We start from the raw sequence: 20,642 nt of genomic DNA on the forward strand, positions 1-20,642 counted from the left end.
CAGTGTCAGCCTTCAGAGTACCTTTTCACTAACAACCATTGGACTAGGCACCTGAATACCTTTTCACATGGTTTTTGAAGCCATGGAAACAGAAGCTGAAAGTGACCGTGGCATAGGGAGCCTAACCCTTCATTTTATGGGATAAGGAAAAAAAGAACCATCGGAGATGGTAAAGTGCATGCCACTTTAATAATTTCCTGCCTCGCTTTCTAACAAAGCTCTATCTCATGTAAATACACTGTTGTTCTCTCTCTAAATTGTGTAGTAGTTAAAACCTCTGCCACTGACCTAACTTTGAATCCTGTGGCTCTGCCACTTCCTGATTGTGTGATCTGGGAGAGTTACTTAACCTCTGTAGTTTTAGTTTTCTTATCCTTAAAATGGGACTAATAATAGTACCTGCTTCAAAGGTTTATTACTAGGATTACATGAGGTAATAATTGTAAAGCACTTAGCAGATTCTGGCACATAACAAGTGCTCAATAAATGTTGGCTATTATTATTGTTACAGGGTAGGGAAGCTAAAATGAGCCTAATGACCAGTGATTGTTTACAGCCCTGTCCTTGAAGCTTTTGTTCCTAATTCTTCAGTTAGAATCTAAGCCTTGTGAAAGCAAGGACCTCAGCTGCTTGCTTCACTGTATCCTTGGTGCCTAGAATACTGTTTAGCATATAGTAGATGCTTAGTTAAGTATTTACTGAATTAATAAATTCTCTTAGGGAAATTTTCTCTGAATAACAACTACTTTTAGATACTCCAATGACTTGAATCTTTTTTCTTTACAGTTGTTTATATGAATTTGTACTTGTCTTTATAGTATTTGTCATGTGTCCTTAATCTTTTCAGATGTCTTTGTTTCCCTCTACATTTGTAAATCTTCAAGAGTGGGAGACTGTGATCTCTGCTATGGGGCTTTCCCTATAGTTCCTAATAAACTGTTGTTTTGTACACAGTTACTAATGTGTTGTAATTACTGACAACTGACTGTAAAAATCACTTGTATTTAACATTAATTTATTGAACAAAACCTAGTATGTGCTATGGCATCATTCCCAACTCTAAGAAGTTGTGCATTTGTAGGGTCAGTCCTCGCTGGCAAGAGGCATCTTATTGCCTATGTGAATCTTGTTCTTTACACTTAAAATACTCCTCTCCTTCCTCCTTGCCCCTTCTCTGCCAGGTGTCGCACTGCTCATTCTTCAGGGCTTAGTCTCCTGTGTCAAGTCCATTTTCTTCCTTTCCTCTGTGATTAACTCCTCTTTATATAAATCTCTGCATGGAGGAAGTGGGTAGCTTTTGCAAATGGGTTGATTTTAAGGGAGGACTTTTCACACTGAGGGAAGAGTTAATGCAAAGACAAAGAAGGAAAGGGTCAAGTGTTATGGGAATATGATAGTAAATATTGTATGTTATTTTTAGTGTAGGGCAGTTTATTGGTCAGAGTTATTACTCATAGGGGCAAGCAACAGAATCCACTCTAGCAAGTTCAAGGAAAAGGGATTTATTAAAGGGTACCAGAGAGATTAAAGAGTCTTTGGCAGAGTCCCAGGCTGAGCTTCCAGGAAGAGACTCCCCAGACTGCACTAAAGAATTGAGCTCTCAAGGATGCTACTGTCTTTGCCATAATTGAGAAGCTGCAGAATCAGGAAGCTGTTGCTACAACTGCTAGGTCTAGAACTATGCTGCCTGTGCTGCAGTTTGATATAGCAAAAGGGATGTCCTGTGCCCAGTCTCTCCCCTCATCTAATTTAGTTCCAAATCAGTATCTAGCGTGAGAGCATCTGATTAGCAGAACCTAAATCACATTTAGAAGGGAGTCTGGAAAATATGGTTTTTTTTACTTCCCAACCTCTGCAGTACCCAAAGCTAGAAGGAGATTGGAACAGGTGTTGAGCAAACCAACTTACAGATTCTGCCATATTCAGGTGCTTGTACCCTTGATAGGAACAGTTAAGGAGATAAGTTTCTTTGTTAATCAATGGATGAGAAAGAAAGAGGAAGGGGGGGAGGAGGTAAGGAAGAGGGAAAGTGGCCTGTGTGTGTGTGTGTGTGTGTGTGTGTGTGTTTGTGTATTTGGGAGAGAGGCAGAAGAGAGAGAGAGACACTAACTTCATCTCCCAAAATGGAAAAAAAATTCTGTTTAGTTCAATTGGGCCAACTCAGGCCACTTGCCCATCCCTGAAATCCTGAAGTACAGGAGTTTCCAGGGGCATGCCAGATGCTAATTGGTTAAGCCTGAGTTCTTGAACTGATCACCAGCAAGGAGAAAGGGATTACCATGTTTGGTTTGGATGTAGAATCAAGACCTACCCCTGAAGCTAGGTTTGGGGTCAGCTTTCCCTTAGGACACTAGAGGTTTTCAAAGTGTGGTCACTTGGGAACTTGTTAAAAATTCAAATTCTCGGGGCATGTGCCAGACCTCTGCATCAAAAATTCTGAGTGTGGGGCCCAGGAATCTGTGTTTTAACAAGCGCTCCAAGTGGTTATGACTGACAATATGCTAAAATTTGAAGTGCCTTAGTAGCTAGGCTACTGAGGAATGAATACCTGATAAAAATCAGGACTCTATTAAGAAGGAGGAAGAGGAGAATGGATGCTGGGTAGGCAGCCAGCAGCATCTTTCAAAACTGTAAAGCTGAGTAGGGGTCAGTTCATGAGGAATCTTAAATGTCTGCCTCACAAGTTCGTTTTGAGATATAAAATTGGATAATGTATGTGTGAGGGACCTGTACAGTGAAGGAGATAGATTATAATAGAGATGAGGTAGAAAGGGCGTTGAACTTGGAGTCAGAGATTGGGTTCTCTTCCTGGTCTCTTCTTTGAGCTTCAGACTCCTCTTCTGTAAAATAGGGAATATAACTACTGGAGTGTTGGGAGAATTAAATGAGCAAGTGTATGTAGAAGTGCTTTGTTGATCATTTAGCATGTTAATATTTACTGAAAATGATGATGCTTGCCTAAAGTAGTATGAACGTTGTTCTGAGGACAAGTCTAGACGTGCTCCCCAGGGCTTTTTCTCTTAAGACAATTCCCTCGTTTTCAGTAATTGTTTCAGGTTTCCTCCTTGATCATATCCAGGTGAGCTCTGGTTTAACAGTGTGAGCAATGGTTTCTGCCTCTGCACTCTTATCCTGGGGCACTACATGAATTATTTACTTTAGCTCTCTCCGGGATAGAGAGGTTTCTTTTTGCACTTATAACTAGTATGTATTCAGGGTGATGTGACCATACATATTTTATGTTCTGCCTTGGCAGTATAATTTATTCCTTTTTATTTTCTTCTGTGTGTTCATTTTAATTTGTAAAGTTGTACCCTCTGCCTCCTAATTTTTGTTTTTTACACATTTCACATTTTCTAAATATAGACTATTTATAAATTCCCATTAGGTTAGAGTGGGAAAGGTGTTCAGGGTTACTTTGGACTCTCACCCTTACTATATATATAAAGAAATTAAAACAGACAGGGAAGTAATTTGTCCCAAGTCTTGTATGCTGCTTCTTGCACTGTTCCTATTTCTTGGCATGGAAGAACTTACATCTGGGGTTGAATTTAATTTTTTGTTCTATAATATTAATTAGTCACAAATCACTTATAAATTGTTTACATCTGTTAGGATTTAGTTAAAGTCATAGCCTGGTCTGCTGTAAGTGAAGCAGAGCTGACATCCTAACCTAGGAAGGGAGATTACCTAGTGAACAGAAGTGCTGTGAATCCAGCAGTAGGAAGAAGGACCTCACCAGGAACACATTCTTCACTCCTAGACATACTTAGCATGTTAGATGTGCCAGTTATTGGATGTGCCAACGTTGCATTAGTAGGCGGCTTGTGGCCTTTTCTGTGTTTACATCTAGGGTATTTGAGGAAGGAAGGAATGAAATTGAATGGGTGATTTCTACTTGGTGGTGCTGAGCACTTCTCACCTTAACTATATTACAAATAACGGTTCATATTTTTCTTTTACCCTTTTTTCTTTTAGAGGGTTACTGTTGGTTGGCAAGGAAACCAGAGAAACTGCTTCTCATAGACTTGTTGGTATTAGTTAAAACCTAGATTACCAGGTGAAGGAGAACCTAAGCATTCGCCAATCCAATACCCTTACTTTATGATGATAAAACTGAGGCCAAGAGAGGAAGAATAATTCACTCAATATCATACAATAGGTTCATTACACAGTCAGGACACATCTCAGCACTTCTGACTCCCTGTTAGATATATTTCCACTACACCCTTCTGCAGGGTACAGTGTAAGAAGAAATGTAGGGTAGTGGAAAGAGCACAGATTTGAGGGCAGAAGATCTGAGTACAAACCATGGCTCTGCCACTTATTGATGTGGTCCTGAGAAAGTCGTGTTACTTCCTTAAGCATCAGTTTCCTCATTTGTAAAATGGGATAATGCTGGTGCCTCTTTTATCTGCCTCACAGTATTATTATTAGAATAAAATATGAGATGCAATGGAAAAAAGGAAGATTTTAAATTGGACATGGCCAGTTTGCATATGGATTTCATCCCCATCACCTGTTAACTGTGTGATTTTGGGCAAGTCACTTAATTTTTGTGAAAACAGTTTTTCCTTTGTAAAATTGGGACAATAATAGCTTCCTTGCAGAGTTGTTTTGAGGACATTAGCATATGTGAAGCATTCAAAATGCTGCCTAGCACGTAATAGGTGTTCAATAAGTGTTTGAGATTTTCTCAGAAGACTTAGTTCTTCTGTCTTCTCAGTACTTTTCCTTTACAGACTTTTAAAATAAATACAGCAGAACTTGTTCTTCTGTTTTGGAGGCTGTAGGTGGGATAAGGTACGGGCCTTGCTGTTGGATTTCCGTTCTAAACTGTAGTAGCCCTTGGACAGGCTCTTCTGCCCAGGGAAGGGCCTCTAGACATGGCAGGCACTGAATGTGGTAAATTAATTGAAGAAGAGGTGGAGGAAGCTTGGTGGCTGGGAAACTCAGGAGGGAGAATGGAAATGGGAAAGTAGTGCTACTTTTTTTTTTTTAAAGATTGGCACCTGAGCTAACAACTGTTGCCAATCTTTTTTTTTTAATTCTCCTCCCCAAAGCCCTCCAGTACCTAATTGTACATTCTAGTCGTGAGAGCCTCTGGTTGTGCTATGTGGGACACTGCCTCAGCACAACCTGGTGAGCAGTGCCATGTCTGCGCCCAGGATCTGAGCTGGTGAAACCCTGGGCCACTGAAGCGGAGCATGCCAACTCAACCACTCGGCCACGGGGCCAGCCCAGTAGTGCTACTTTGGTCACCACTGCCTGCAGCCCACTGAATACCAGTATGTCAGACCTTAGTGGTGAAACCTTTTTTCGTTATAATCTCAGTCTCTGATACTATAAGTGCTTCAAAGTCATGGGACCATGTCTAAGTCCTCTCTTGCACCAAACACCTGGCCCACACTAGTATGCAGTGTATTTTTATTGAAGGAATGCCTATCTGAAGTAGAGAACTACTGTGGTGCCTAGGAGTCCATAAATTTCTGGCAACCCCCAATCTGTCATCCCAGTTCCACCTTGCAGAGGTATTTGTATTTGCCAGGCTTTTCTAGTTTTTAACCTTAAAGATTTATAGGATTTCAGGTCTTGGGTTTTTAAAGCTTTGCTCTATTTGTCAACTTCCCTTTGCAATCTTGGTCAGGCCAGAAAGCTATTTTCTTCATCCCTAGTCAGTGTGTGGGACTTGCCAGGTTCCTCTTCCTCGTTTTTAATGCTGGGGTGGAGTTTGTGGTTCTGATGCACGAGAGCTGGGAAACATGAAATCTGCATGATCAGGCAAACATTTCCTCAGAGGTTCCAGGATTGTGGGAAAGCATAATGCTGGATAGATTCTCTCCTCCTCCCCGTGCCAAAAAGGATACTCTCATATAAGCCATTAATTCAATAAATACATACTAGTCATTCACTACATACACTACAGAGCATTCTTCTGAGTGCTTTAAATACATACATTATCTCACCAAATTGTAACAAGTGACCCTTTGAGATAGACTGATGATATTGCCCTCTATTTCACAGATAAGGCATATGGAGTTTAGATGAAGAAAGTGACTTGCCTTAGCTAGTAAAGGGTAGATCCAGGATTTGAACCCAGTTCTTTATGACTCAAAGGTAATCACTGATTGCTGTATCTGTCTACCTTACTAGAATGGTAATTCCATGAAGGCAGGGGTCTTGTCTGATTCAAATCTTTGTTTCCTGTTCTGAGCACAGGAACTGAGAATAATTTTTATTGAGCATTTAATGCATGGGAAAGTCATAGACAGACTCAGAGAGGAGGGCGTTTGGGATGAGGTGTTGAGAGACTGTTTCCTAGCCTATGTTGTTTGCCTGGGAACACCCCCGTCCCCAAGGCAAGTTGTGTTTTTCCAGTTTTTTAAAATTGAGATATTATTGACTTATAACCTTATATTAATTTCAGGTGTACAGCATAATGATTTGATGTTTGTATATATTGTGAAATGATCACCACAATAAGTCTAGTTAATATCCATCCCCATACATAGTTACAAAAAAATTTTTTTTTCTTGTAATGAGAACTTTTAAGATCTGCTCTCTTAACAACTTTCAAATAGGCAATACAGTATTAGTAACTATAGTCACCATACTATGCGTTACATCCCCGTGACTTATTTATTTTGTAACTGGAGATTTGTACCTTTTGATCCCCTTAACCATTTCATCTGCCCCTCACCCCCACCTCTCACAACCACCAATCTCTTCTCTGTATCTATGAACTTAGCTTTTTTTCCAAGGTTCAGCATATAAGTGAGATCATGTGGTATTAGTCTTTCTCTGTCTGACCTGTTTCACTTAGCATAATGCCCTCAAGGTCCATCCATGTTGTCGCAAGTGGCTAGATTTCATTCTTTATTATGGCTGTGAATAGTATTCCATTGTGTATACACCACATCTTCTTTATTCATTCATCCATCGATGGACACTTAAGTTGTTTCCATGTCTTGGCTATTGTAAATAATGCTGCATTGAACATGGCGGTCCATATATTTTTTCGAATTAGTATTTTCCTTTTCTTGATCAGTACCCAGAAGTGGAACTGCAGGATCATATGATAGTTCTATTTTTAATTTTTTGAGGAGTCTCCATAGTGTTTTTCATAGTGGTTGCACCAGTTTACACTCCCACCAACAGTACACAACTGTTTCCTTTTCTGCACATCCTCACCAACACTTATTTCTTGTCTTTTTGATAATAGCCATTCTAACAGGTGTGAGGGGATGTCTCATTGTGGTTTTGATTTGCATTTTCCTGATAATTAGTGATATTGAACACCTTTTCATGTACCTGTTGGCCATCTGTATGTCTTCTTTTGAAAAATGTCTATTCAGATCCTCTGCCCATTTTTTTAATTGGATTGGTTTTTTGCTGTTGAGTTGTATGAGTTCTTTAATATATTTTGGATACTAACCCCTTACCAGATATATGATTTCAAATATTTTCTTCCATTCAATAGGTTTTTGTTTTTTCCATTTTGTTGATGATTTCCTTTGCTATGCAGAAGTTTTTTAGTTTGAGGTAGTTCCACTTGCTTACTTTAGCTTTTGTTGCCTTTGCTTTCGGAGCCAGATCCAAAAAATCATCGCCAAGACCAGTGTCTAGGAGCTTACCGCCTAGGTTTTCTTCTAGAAGTTTTTTTTTCTTTGAGGACGATTAGCCCTGAGCTAACTGCTGCCAATCCTCCTCTTTTTGCTGAGGAAGACTGGCCCTGAGCCTACATCCGTGCCCATCTTCCTCTACTTTCTATGTGGGATGCCTACCACAGCATGGCTTGCCAAGCGGTGCCATGTCCACACCCGGGATCCCAACTGGCGAACCCCGGGCCACCGAAGCAGAATGTGCGAACTTAACCGCTGTGCCACCAGGCCGGCCCCATCATCTAGAAGTTTTATGGTTTCAGGTTTTACATTTGAGTCTTTAATCTATTTCGAATTAATTTTTGTGTATGGTGTAAGATAATCTGTTTCATTCTTTTGCATGTAGCAGTCCAGTTTTCCCAACACCATTTATTGAAGAGACTGTTCTTTCTCTGTTGTATATTCTTGGCTCCTTTGTCATAAATTAATTGACCATATATGCATGGGTTTATTTTTGGGCTCTCTCTTTTATTCCACTGAAATATATGTCTCTTTTTATGCCAATACCATACTGTTTTGGTTGCTATAACCTTGTAATATAGTTTGAAATCCAGATGAGTGTTCCCTCCAGCTTTGTTCTTCCTTCTCAAGATTGCTTTGGCTATTTGAGTCTTTGTGGCTCCATACAAATTCAGGATTGTTTGTTCTCAAGGTGAATTTTTTATATTCCATGGAATCAAAAGGGAAAGCATTGTTCACTGCAGAAATCCATAAGGGTAACTAACACAAACATTATCATGCTATAGAACTTAGTATCTCATTGGGAAAATAGCACCTCCTTCACTGTGTTATCTTGAAGAAAATTGAAATAATACAAGTAAGAGACCCTGCCTGAAGTGTAAAATGTTATGGTGTTTTTAGGCCTAGCTCTAACCTGCCCTATCTCCTCTCTGGGCTTCAGTTTCTCTGTCCAGTGACCTCAGAGGCTCGTGACAACTCAGACGTTTAGATAGTGGTCTTACAACTGTTTCACAGCTTATTTCTTCCATTAACGTGGTAACAGATAATTGACGTCTCTGATGTTCTGCGGCTCCATTGCCCTTCTCTCTTTAAGCTCACTGCCTAGTTTCCTTTAAAGTCTGTTGCCTGCTTTAGTTTTCTTTTTTAAGCTGTTTCTGTGTGAGCTAGTGTTCCCTTTTGAGGTCGAATTGAATTGTGTAAGGCTCAGGAAGTGGCAGAAGCACCTTCCTCAAACCTGGTTGCACCAAAAGCCCATCAATTCAAGTCCTGTCCCCAAAGAGGAAGAGAAAGCCTGGGTTCCCTAGCCACATGATAAGAGTTTCTTCCTTGAACTCTCTGGGCTAATTTCACCACTTAAAGAAAGGACATTTCCTTGTAAATTCCAAACAACCCGCTCTGTATGGATTAATATCCCAGGGGCATTTTTGTGTCAATCTTTAATTTTCATCCAACTTCCTAAGTCTGACCCTTGGGTCATACAAAATAAATTCAAGCTCTCCTCCATATTACAATCCTTTATAATCACAATGGTGATTTTTATTTCTGTTCTTCTCTAGTAAGTATTTTCTTCAAGAGTTTCTTAGATGACTACCTCTCTTTGCCTCCCATACCACTTTTCTCTCCACAAAAAATTCTTATGGGTAGGATCTTCTTTATGCTGATCTTTTGGTCCTGTGTAACCCAGTCACGTCTACTCTCTTAAGTTTTTCTCACTGTTGCTTAAATAAGCCATACATCTCTTTCATGTCTCCCTAACTTGTTTCTCATAGTTTCTTTTGTTTAAGGTGTTCTCCTTTGCTTGCTATGCTTCTACTCAACAACTTTTCAAGGCTCAGTTCAGTATCTGTCTCTGATACCTTCCCTGACACTCTCCTCCTGTTCTAGACAGAATTAATGTCCTTTTTACAGTGTTTATGTGATACTTTGTTCCAATGGCTATGACAGCATTTCTTGTATTGTACTTGTTTGTACTCTATTGTGTTGTAGTTACTTTTTCATCTATCCTGTCTCTCCCTAAACACTTCCTCAAAACAATCAGCCCTTCCAAGGATGGAAATACCTGGCATTTACCAGGTGATCGACAAGAGGAAGTGAACATTTATTGAGTGCCTTAGAGCTGTGCAAGTTGCTGTATAGATACTCTCACTTAATCTTTACAGCAGGTCTCTCATGTAGGTATTATGCCCATTTTACACATGAACTAATTGAGGCCCCAAGATATTAAGTGGTTTATTTTTGATCTCACAGCTGGTGACTCAGAGGACTGGGATTCAAACCTGTTTGCTGACTCCAAAGCTTGAGCTGTATTTACAACTATACTTCTGACTCCTAATTCATTATTCTTTCTGTGCACATTAGAAGAACACAAATTGAGTATATAGATGTATTTAATGCAGTGGTGGACAAGAGTTCAAATGGGAGTAGAGTGCGAATAGCTGTGGCACTCATATAATAGCTATGTATTAAGAAGTGGCTTTAGAGTCATTAATGCCTTAATTGGCACTGTAGGCAATCCTATAATTTGGCATTTAAAAATGAATCCGTTTTAGCTGGTTGGCAGATGTAGCAACACCTACCTTTGGGCATGTTCTGTTCTAAAAAGGGATGAAAATCTGCTTCTCTCACACTATCATGGGCAAGGTGGATGAGCTCAGCTTTGACCTGAAACAGTGTTAGTGCTTCTGAAATATTTCACTTTCAAGCTTTGTCATATTTTTGTCAGGGCTGGTAACCTACTTTTTCAGAGCTGTAGAATCAGACAGTTGGAATATGGATTGGAATATGGGGTTCTTACCCCAGCTGTTTGTATAGCCTCAGCTCTCACCAGGGAAAGCCCAAACACAAAGGACTCTTTTGGAGTTGGTAAAGGAGGCCAGAAGGTAGACCTTGGGAAACACGTCTGCTTCCTTGTTTTGTGACATGGGCTATTGAGTCATCCTATATTCTCTTAAGTCAACTACAGTCATGTGCCACATAATGATGTTTTGGTCAACGCTGGACTGCATATATGACGGTGGTTCCATAAGATTAGTACCATATAGCCTGGGTGTGTATTAGGCTATACCGTCTAGTTTTGTGTAAGTGCACTCTATGATGTTTGCACAGTGATGAAATTGCCTAACCACCCATTTCTCAGAACGTATCTCCTTCATTAAGCGATGCATGACTGTAGTAGCAAATGTTACAGAAGGGTAACAAAAATAAGACTGGTGATTAGGCTTGTCTTAGTCGTATGTGATTTTGGGCAAGTGCTTTATACTTCCTAGGCCTATTCCTTTAAGTGTTTTAATGCAGTGATTCTTTCCAGAGATGTGATCCTGCTGTCCAGGTACCACACGTCTCTGCTGCCCAAGGACCATGCAAGGCCCTAGGTTACAGTTTTTTCTTTTTTTTTTTTGAGGAAGATTAGCCCTGAGCTAACTACTGCCAGTCCTATTTTTGCTGAGGAAGCCTGGCCCTGAGCTAACAGCTGTGTCCATCTTCTTCTGCTTTGTATGTGGGATGCCTACCACAGCATGGCGTGCCAAGCGGTGCCATGTCTGCACCCGGGATCCGAACTGGCGAACCCCAGGCCACCAAAGCGGACTGTGCACACTTAACCGCTGTGCCACCAGGCCGGCCCCTAGGTTACAGCTTCTTTTGCCCTTCTTTTTTTTAGTCACAAATCCTCCATTCGCTATCTATAGTCTAAAACTTTGTTGAAATCTCTCATCTTCTGATGTCTCCTCACCCATTCTCTTCCTTGTTGAGGTTTATACCTTTTTTATATCTTTAACTGTCATTTCAGTGTGATTTTGGAAGGGAACATAGTTATGTAAATGTGTGGGGTTTTTTTTGAAGATTTTATTTTTCCTTTTTTTCCCCAAAGCCCGCCAGCACGCAGTTGTATTGTTTTAGTTGTGGGTCCTTCTAGTTGTGGCATGTGGGAGGCCACCTCAGCATGGCTTGATGAGCAGTGCCATGTCTGCGCCCAGGATCTGAACTGGCGAAACCCTGGGCTGCTGAAGCGGAGCGCGTGAACTTAACCACTCGGCCACGGGGCCGGCCCCTGTAAATGTGTTTTTAATCTGCCAAATTTAACTAGAAGCAAACTTCAAAGGAAGTTAAAGGAACAGAAAGTAAAGTTGCATTTATTTCTGGAGTTGCAAAAACTTCACCATCAGAGTAGATGACCTTCACAGGTGATGTCCTGGGTTCAAATCTTGGCTTCATCATCTGTTATGTATATGACCTTAGACAAGTTACATCCCTATACCTCATTTTTGAGATTGAATTTTTTTAAAAAAAGAAAAACATCAGAAATTGCAATGAACTAGGAATCAAAATATGAGTTTGCTTTTCGCAGACAATGGAACCTTGACCAAATCCTTTTGCCTTTTTGAGCCTCAGTTTCCCTCTCTGAAAAATGAGGCAGTTGGCTTGGGTGCCCCCCCTAAGTTCCTTCTACTCTTACTATTCTAAGGAGTCTGGGATTTTCCTGATTCCTGAAGAGCACTGGTTCTTTAATGCCAGCTTCCACCCCCTCGTTCAAGGATAATTAAGGCCTAGGACTCAGACAAACAGGATTGGGCGTTCTGAAGTCTGTGTATATCTGTCTACCATACTGACCATGAGCGTGATACTTGAAAAGAAAGAGGAATCACAGTGTGCAAATCCATGGCTTTTAGGCAATACACAGTAAACAGGCAGCTATTTGAAAACATTTCACCTTTTTTACTTTTCCTCCTGCGATTAAGACAAGCCAGGGTACTTGAGGTCTTAGCATGGGAAGGAGCAGCTTTTTGCTCTTTGCAGCTGTGATTATCGTTTGCTCTAGCGGGAGAGAGAGACACTAGAATTACTATAACATTCAGTGATGAATGTATAATGGAGGGTTGAGCAAAATATTATCTGAGCCGAAAAGAGAAAGAAGGAGAAGAGGCAATAAAGATTGCACAGAGGAGGTGACGTCTGAGTGAGGAAGGAGCAGGAGTTCACCAGTTTGAAAACGTGTTGATGTCTTTTAGAGTTGCTTTGCGCTTTCTCTGGGCTTCAGCACAACCTAGAGGACTCCTTCTTTAGGAAGTCATTGGAACCTGCTGGGAACTGAAAAGTTCTTTGAAAGTCTGAGTTAGTGTTTTTCTCCTGCTAGCTTGGACTTCTTTTTATGCTAGTGGGGACCTGGAGCAACAAGGTAGTTGGCCAAACTGCAGTTCTTAGTTTATTTGAGGTTTGAGTACTGTTGATAGATGTATGTCAATTAAGCAGAAAACGATGTCTCTCCCTTTGAGAGCTATCTGAGTGAATTTCTGAGAGAGAACGGTTTGGAATCTCTACTTCCTGTCATCCTGGGCAGCTGTAGGGTCTTTAGGATGTGACCTATTTAAGGTTCCTCAACGTTTAATTCTCTTAAAGTATTTTGCCAATATGTTTTTCCTTTTAGACTAAAAGTTGGCTCTATTTTGACTTTGCTACTTTTTGTTTTTTGATCGTTGGGGGTGTGAACTTCTTAGTAAGCATCGGCCAGAATAGCCTGGCACGGAGATAGTGAGTAAAACATTTTTATTGCGTGAACAACAAATATTATTGTACTTATTATATGCTACATGTTGTGCTAGACCCTTGGTATACAAAGATGAGTGAGATCCACTTCCCATCTTGGAGAAGCTTGTAGACTAGTGGCAAAGAAAGAGAAAATTATACTTTAGGAAGTGTTGATTGAACACGTACTATGAGCTGTGATAAGCACTGGGGAGGAGAGAGCGTCTCAACCCTTGATGTGCTATTTATAGTCTAGTAGGGGATAGGATGGTGAGAAGGAGCCTGTAAACCAATAACTAATACAACTGACAAGGGAGAATGTGGCGTTTACCGTAAAAGAGAGAGAAATGGTATTGTGTGAAGTGAAGAGGATACCACTCTGGGATTGCAGTAGATGGTCTGTAAGCCCTCTGCCAGTCCCAAACAGTCCATGAACCTATGGTTTTATGCATTTTTCATGTCACTTCTCATTTACAAAAAGCTCATGAAGAAGAATGTTGATTTTAAAATAGCTAACTCCAATATGACAGAATTATAGAAGTGGGAAAAGTGGTTTTCTTGTCATCAAATTCTAAAACGACAACACTGGTTGTTGAAAATTTTCCGGAAAGTGATCAAGTAAACAAATGTTTCCTGAATAGCTTTTCTGAGATCATTCTTTCCCTAAGAGTGGTAGATGATACACAGTAAGTATAAAATGGTGCTCCTGCTCTTGAGAAGCTTTGATTTCATTAGGAATGTAGGATGTATATGCTTAAAAATTGAACAGTTCTACCACGTCAACTGGATACAAACTTGAAGAGTTTAGAGAAAGGTGGATGATTACTTTTCTAGGGCTGCTGTAACAAAGTGCCACGACTGGTTGGCTTAGAACAACAGAAAAATTATAATCTCACAGTTCTGTAGGCCAGAAGTCAGAATTCAAGGTGTCAGTAGGACCATACTCCCTCTGAAGGAGCAAGGGAAGCATCTGTTCCAGGCTTCTCTCCTAGCTTCTGGTGGCCTCAGACATTCCTTGGCTTGTAGATGGACATCTTGTCCCTGTATTTCTTCACAGTCTTCTCTGTGTGTGTCTGTCTCTTGTGTCCAATTTCCCCCTCTTATAAGAATACCAGTTGTATTGGATTGGGACCCACCCTAATGTTTATTTTAACTTGATTACCTCTGTAAAGACCCTATTTCCAAATAAGGTCACATTGTGAGGTACTGGGGTTAGGACTCCAACATTTCTTTTTTTGGGAGATGCAATTCAAACCCATAACAGTGGGAAAGAAGTTGGTCAGGTAAGTTTTGAATTAGCAGAGAAAAGTGGATATTTTGTAAGATAAGTCTTTGCAGTATCCAAATCCTCATAAGAGGACATTCCAGATAAATTCATCTTGGTGGAACTAAGGAGTTCTGAGATTCTCCAAGCAAGGACATTTAGAGAAAAAAAATTACTTCAATTCTTTTCTTAGCTTTTGTTCACAGTATATTATTGTAGACAGCTTTCCTTTTTCTGTAAGTAATTTTGTTGCCATGTGCCACATATCCAGTCTTAACCATTAAGATGTTGATTGCATGGTGCATAAAAATTTATTCTTACGTAACAGAAATTAAATTATTTTTAACTTACATAGTCATTTATAATAATAGAAGACATTTTGCTTTGTAAATGTGATGAATTTAGAAGAAATAGATGACTTCACTCAGGGAATTTCACATTAGAAAATGGGGGTGGATCATGACATTTCTTAATCTGTGGCTCTTGGGGTTAGGGCAACTCAAGCTGGCCACTCCTGGAAAGCTTAAAAATATGTTGCTACCCCGGTTCCACCTGGGACCAATTAAATTAAATTTTGGGCAGGGGTTCATCTAGGCTTCAGTGTCTTTTAAAAGCTCTCCAGGTTTGCATACCTGGTTGTAGCTCACTGGGTTAGGAGAATAAGAAGAAAACTTGATTCTTGTCCTTGCCTTGACCTTTGGGCATTCCTTAAAACTTTTGAGTCTCAGGTACCTCTGAGAATAAAGGAATCTAGGTATATTATCTCTGGCATGTACTAGCTGTTTAATAACTTTGGACAAGTCATTGGAATTCCTTTTGAGTCTCAGTTTTCTCATTTATAGAATGAAGATAATAGTATCTTCCAGGGTTGCTGTGATAATCAATCACAATTGATAATCAATCAAAATCAATATTTGCGAGTACTTCAGAATGCTTTGTAGATTCCAAAGAACTATATAAATGTGAGGATTAAAAAAAATCTTACTGACAGATAACTTGCCCAAGGTGTTACAACTGCTTGGTACCATAGACAGGTCTAGAATGCACATCTCCTGAATCTTTTTATTTCTCCATTAAGTTGAAAGGTGATTTTTCTTTGTTTCTGTTTCATTTTTTCAGTTCTTTTGTTAAGTTGTACCTGAGTTCCTTCTATATTGGATGCTTTTGGGCTCTGGTGTAGTGAATACTATATTGATTTAGTGGAAAGAACATGAAGTTCCGTCCTGGCTCTATTTCTAACCAAATCAATTAACCTCTGTAAGTTTCGGTTTCTCTGTATGTTAAATGGAGTATTGAATGAGAAAATAACATGAAAGCACTTAGCTCTATGCTTGGTGCGTGATAACCAAGCACTGGTATTGTTGCTTGTTGTTATTATGCGGGCCAGTGAGAGTGAGGGATACTTTGAATACAGTTGGATAGGTGATATGGTAGATGCCTTTCCATTTGACTTCTCTGAGCCGAGTCATCTCCTTTTGGTGGCTTTTGGGAGTGGGCTTGGTGGGGTACCTTCCAGAGTTTTTATTATAGCAACTTTAATTTGTATAGTTCTATAGTGTTTTAAAGATACTTTTTTACAAAACTATTCTTATTTAGTCCTTACAATAATCTGCGAGGAAAACATCCCTATATATTAAACAAGGAAACCACAGCTAAGAAAGATGAAGTGACTTGCAATTAGTCACCTTATGAATAAGCAGTGGAGACAGTTATTGTTTAAGTGGAACCCCCAACCCTTGAGGCCTTGGGTTTTGTTTCAGCTGGACTTTTGCTTTCATAACAGAAGCTTTCTGATATAAACCCAGGAAACCTTAGTTTTGTGGTTGTATTAGTTTTCTATTGCTGTGTAAATAAATTGCCTGCAAAATTTAGCAGCTTAAAAAAATAAACATTTATTCTCTCACGCAGTTTCTGAGGGTCAGGTATCTTAGAGTGGCCAGGCTGAGTGGTTCTGGCTTAATATCTCTGATGAGGTTACAGTCAAGCTGTTGCCCGGGGCTGCATTCATCTGGAGGCTCATCTGGTGCTGGAGGATCCCCTTCCGTGTTCACTCATCGGTTGTTGGCCAGCCTCAGTTTCTTGCTGGCTGTTGACTGAAGGCTTCAGTTCCTTGCCACCCGGCCTCTCCACGGAGCAGCTCACAGCATGACAACTGGCTTCCCCAAAACGAGTGATCGGAGAGAGAACAACCAAAACAGAAGCTGCAGTGTCTTTTATAATCTAATTTCAGAAGTGACATATCATCCCTTCTGCGGTATTCTCTTGGTCACACAGACTGACCCTCCTACTAGGTGGGAAAAGATACACAAGCATACAAATACCAGAAGGCAGGGATCACTGGGTACTGTCTTGGAGGCTGGCTACCACAGTTGTGGAGAAACTTTGAGTGCCAGGCTATACACATCGTTTATTAAGGAGTAAACCTTAATATACAAGTTCACGTTCTATTCCGTGTTCCCGGCGTGGTGGATACCGGGAGAATTTCCATATGTCTTTAAGGAATGGTTTCACAGAACGCGGGGAGCAGGGAATCCTTCAGAAGCCTCCTGAGACTCATTTATTTACTATCAATCTTGATCAGTTAATAATATAATTATGCCTGTTTTTATAGTCAGGCACTCTATTGAGGGGTTGGAAGCATGAGAGGATTTTTTTTTGCCATTGGGTGCTACCTGGTAAAAATTGTCTTTGGAGATATGAGCATTTTGATTCTTTCACCTGTAGAGAAAATTAGCTGAGAGAACTGTACATGCCTCCCGCACTTAGTGCTTTTAAAAACCCTTTCACATTCTTTTTCGGGTGATCGTCTCAAAGGAGTAGTATGATGAGATGGGAAATTGACTTCCCTTTAAGTCGGTACATCTGAATTTGAGTTCCAGCTTTGGTACTAATTGAGTATGATCTTGACAAAGTCATGTCCTCTCTGGAATGCAGTTTCCTTAAGTGTAACATGGAGGTGTTAAACTAGAGTCTCAGGGTTTTGAAGTGCAACCTTGCAGGCTGCTGGGGTGAGATTGGGAGGTGGGAAGAGGCTGAGGAAGTGGAACTTCCCCACCTCCTTTCCAGCCACAGCAACTCTGCTGTTTTATCTGTTTAAATATTGGTGTTTCTGTAAGATACGATTGGAAAAAGATTGAGAGGCTTTAAGAAAAGCTTGAAAACCACTGGATTGAGTGATCTCAAAGGCCTTCTCTGTGTAAAGAAAGGGGTTGGTTTTTCTGATGCCATTGGGCAAGCAGTAGCCTAAGAGATGCTGGAGTACCCCTTTTTCTGCATTTCTACAGATGGAACCAGCAGAACAGTGGACCTAGATGTCTCCTAAGAAATCTAGACTTTTTTCTCACCTTCTCCTCCTTAGATTTTTCTTTTTTTTCTTTTTTTAAACCAGTGTTGGGAGAGATGGACCTTTCTTGCAGGTGGCTGCATCTCCTGTCTCTAAGGTGGTATAGCTTTTTCAGGAATCAGGATCCAGATCTGAAGGGGTGAAGGTCTTCCTTGGAGAGGCAGATCAGAGGTCATGGAACAGGCATCCTGGGAGAGGGGCTGGGTGAATCAGCAGCAGGTGAGAAGGGCTGGTCTTCTAAGTTGGCCTCTGCCTCCTTTGCATTATTTAGATGTGAACATACTTTCCTTGGCCTATAATTGGTCCTCAAGCCCATCTGTCTTTTGGAGACTAAACTAATGGAGCCAGTAGAGGTCGGAGGAATTCAGATGGATCTTACTTCCAGCAGCTTGGGAGGGCTCTTGTCTTTTGGTGGCTCCAAAACTTTTTGTTATTTCCCTGTTGGCTGTAGAAAGGAGATCTTGCCAGCTGATTGCAGCTAATCTCTAGCCATCTTTTCCCTACTCTCTGTTCGCTTACTTTCCAAGTATTCTTTTTAGAATAGAAGCCCGGACATGAATGGTTTAGTGGAAAGAGGACAGGATGTAGACTCAGTGGCTCTGGGTAAAGCTCCAGTTCTCCTACTCACCTGTGTGACCTTGGGCAAGTTTCTTAACCTAACTCAGTTTGTTTCCTCATGTGTAAAATAGGTTGGCTATGAAGATTGAAGGAGATAAGCATGTAAAGTACTGCACCTGCCCCATAATATTAGCTCACTATGTGCTAAGTATTTATTATTATTTTTGTACTTAAATCTTTGAGAATTTAGGAAAATGCTAATGATAAGAATACCATTTAAATTAGAGTAACAAAATAAATACTGGAAGAAATTTTACAGATCATCTTATCTTATATATTAATTTTACAATTGATAATTTTACATTTGAAATTATTGAGGCTCAGAGTGAAGCAGTGAATGGCTCAAGGTCACCCACTGGAGGTACTGAGGACAGTTTATAATGCCAGATTCCCCAATGACAGGAGTGTTTTAGACTAGTCTGTGTGGCTGGGACTGGATTAGATATCCACACGAGGTTCCTAACTTTATGCTTTGAGGGCCATTAATCTGTGTGCCCTGAGAAACCCATGGCCACCTTGAATTTGGATACTGCTGGGTAGAGCCAATCTCGTAACTTCCCCCTCTCCTGAGAAGTATTCCCTGGTGTGGATCTGGGCCCCTGCAGATATACCTAGTGGTTCTTTCCTTGAAATTTAACCCCTTCTTCCACTTCATAAATTAAGAACAAATCCTGAAAAGAGCAGGCAAGTATAGCCATGATGTCTCTGGGAATGATTGACCCTAGTATACTGGGATGGAAATAGAGAAAGGAGGAAAGGAGAATGGAAAAGATTAGAAAACTCTTTGGGTATTTTTTCTCCTCCAGTCTGCTAAAGGTTGTTCTGTCTCTTGCTGTGTGAAGAGAGAAACGTAGAATTTTAGGACTGAAAGTTCTCTTTAAGGGCATCTAATGGCCGTTATCCCATGTGTGAATTCCTTCTCCAAAGCTCTTGCCAAGTATTTCTCCAGTATCTGCTTGCATACTTCCATGATGGAGAGCTCTCTGTGGCTAGAGACAGTCATTTTCATGGCTTGGCATTTTGGCTCTTAAAACTAAAATCTCCTCCTCTGTGGCTTCTAATCACTGGCCTCTAACATAAGGTAACTTAGGCTCAGGCAGGTGAAATAGTACACGTCAGGCCATTAGGTGTGCATCTTCCATTCCACCTCCAGCTAAGGAGATCAGGCAAGCAGAGACCCAGGAGCTCAGTTTTAGAGCCTCAAGTTCATCCTGGTATCTTTGTGGGTGAGTGTTTTTTATTAAAATTATTTATTCCTTTTCATGGACTTGATGAATTTATTGGTACTAGAATCCTTAGAATTTATTATTCTTGGAGCTTATTAGTACTAGAAAGAAACTTGCTGATGATGTGATCTATTTTCATCGTCAGTTTATAGGTTAGTAACTGAGTCCCAGAGAGGTAAAGATATCTGCTCAAAGTCACGCAGAAATTCTGTGATAAAACTGGGATTAGGATCCTGGTTTCCTGGTAGCCAGTCCTGGATGTCTTTCCATAGACAGCTCTTCTAGAGAAGCTGTTACCAAACTCTAAAACTTTTTCTTCAGTGCCATGCTGCCTGTGTGCCTTGAGGTTCCTATTAGGAGAGAGAACATCAGTTAAAGATTGTGTAGGCTTCCATCCAAAAAGATCATGCTGTTTTTTCAACATCATAAGAGAAGGAAGGTAAAAGGTTCCATCCACAAATATTTAGAGTGCCTATAGGAGCTCATTTGCCAAATTCTTGAAAATTTCTACTTCAAGACACAGCTCAGAAATCTTGACTTTGTAAAGCCTCCTGACTGTTTTCTCCCCCGACCCCATCCCTCATGGAAATATTCCTCATTATAGACCTCATTGTATAGAACTGTTATTGTAATTATTTTTATTGTTACGCATGTCTTCTCTCTCCCTTTAACCTGGGAGCTCTCAAGGGCAGTGTTTTTTCAAACTGTAAGTCTCAACCCATGGGTTGTGGATTTAATATAGTAAGTTGGACCAGCATTTTTAAAAAGTCAAATAAAAAACGTCAAATAGAATACACCAGAGAAAATATCAGACTATAGTGTATATAGAAAGAGCAAGGATTGTTTTGTGAAACTTTTGTTTCAGTTTTATATTTATAGGTTTGTGGGTGTGTATGTGTGTGTGCACATGTGCAAGTGCCTGTGTACTGGGTCTCCATATGAATTATATTCTTACTTTGGGTTGTAGCCAAAACAGTTTGAGAAACCCTGCTTTAGGGGAGAGACTGCCTGCTATTTATATCTTTTATTCACAGGACCCAGCACAAGGT

The 20,642-nt window shown here is 40.3% G+C and overlaps 1 protein-coding gene across 6 annotated transcripts in view; it reads left to right on the forward strand.

Moving 5' to 3' along the window:
- PAK1 (p21 (RAC1) activated kinase 1) overlaps nucleotides 1–20,642 on the forward strand; it is a 133,868-nt gene that overhangs the window by 16,111 nt on the left and 97,115 nt on the right. The gene's annotated exons all lie outside the window — the stretch shown is intronic.

The sequence above is a fragment of the Equus przewalskii genome, chromosome 6, assembly GCF_037783145.1.
Source record: "Equus przewalskii isolate Varuska chromosome 6, EquPr2, whole genome shotgun sequence".
Lineage (NCBI taxonomy): Eukaryota > Metazoa > Chordata > Mammalia > Perissodactyla > Equidae > Equus > Equus przewalskii.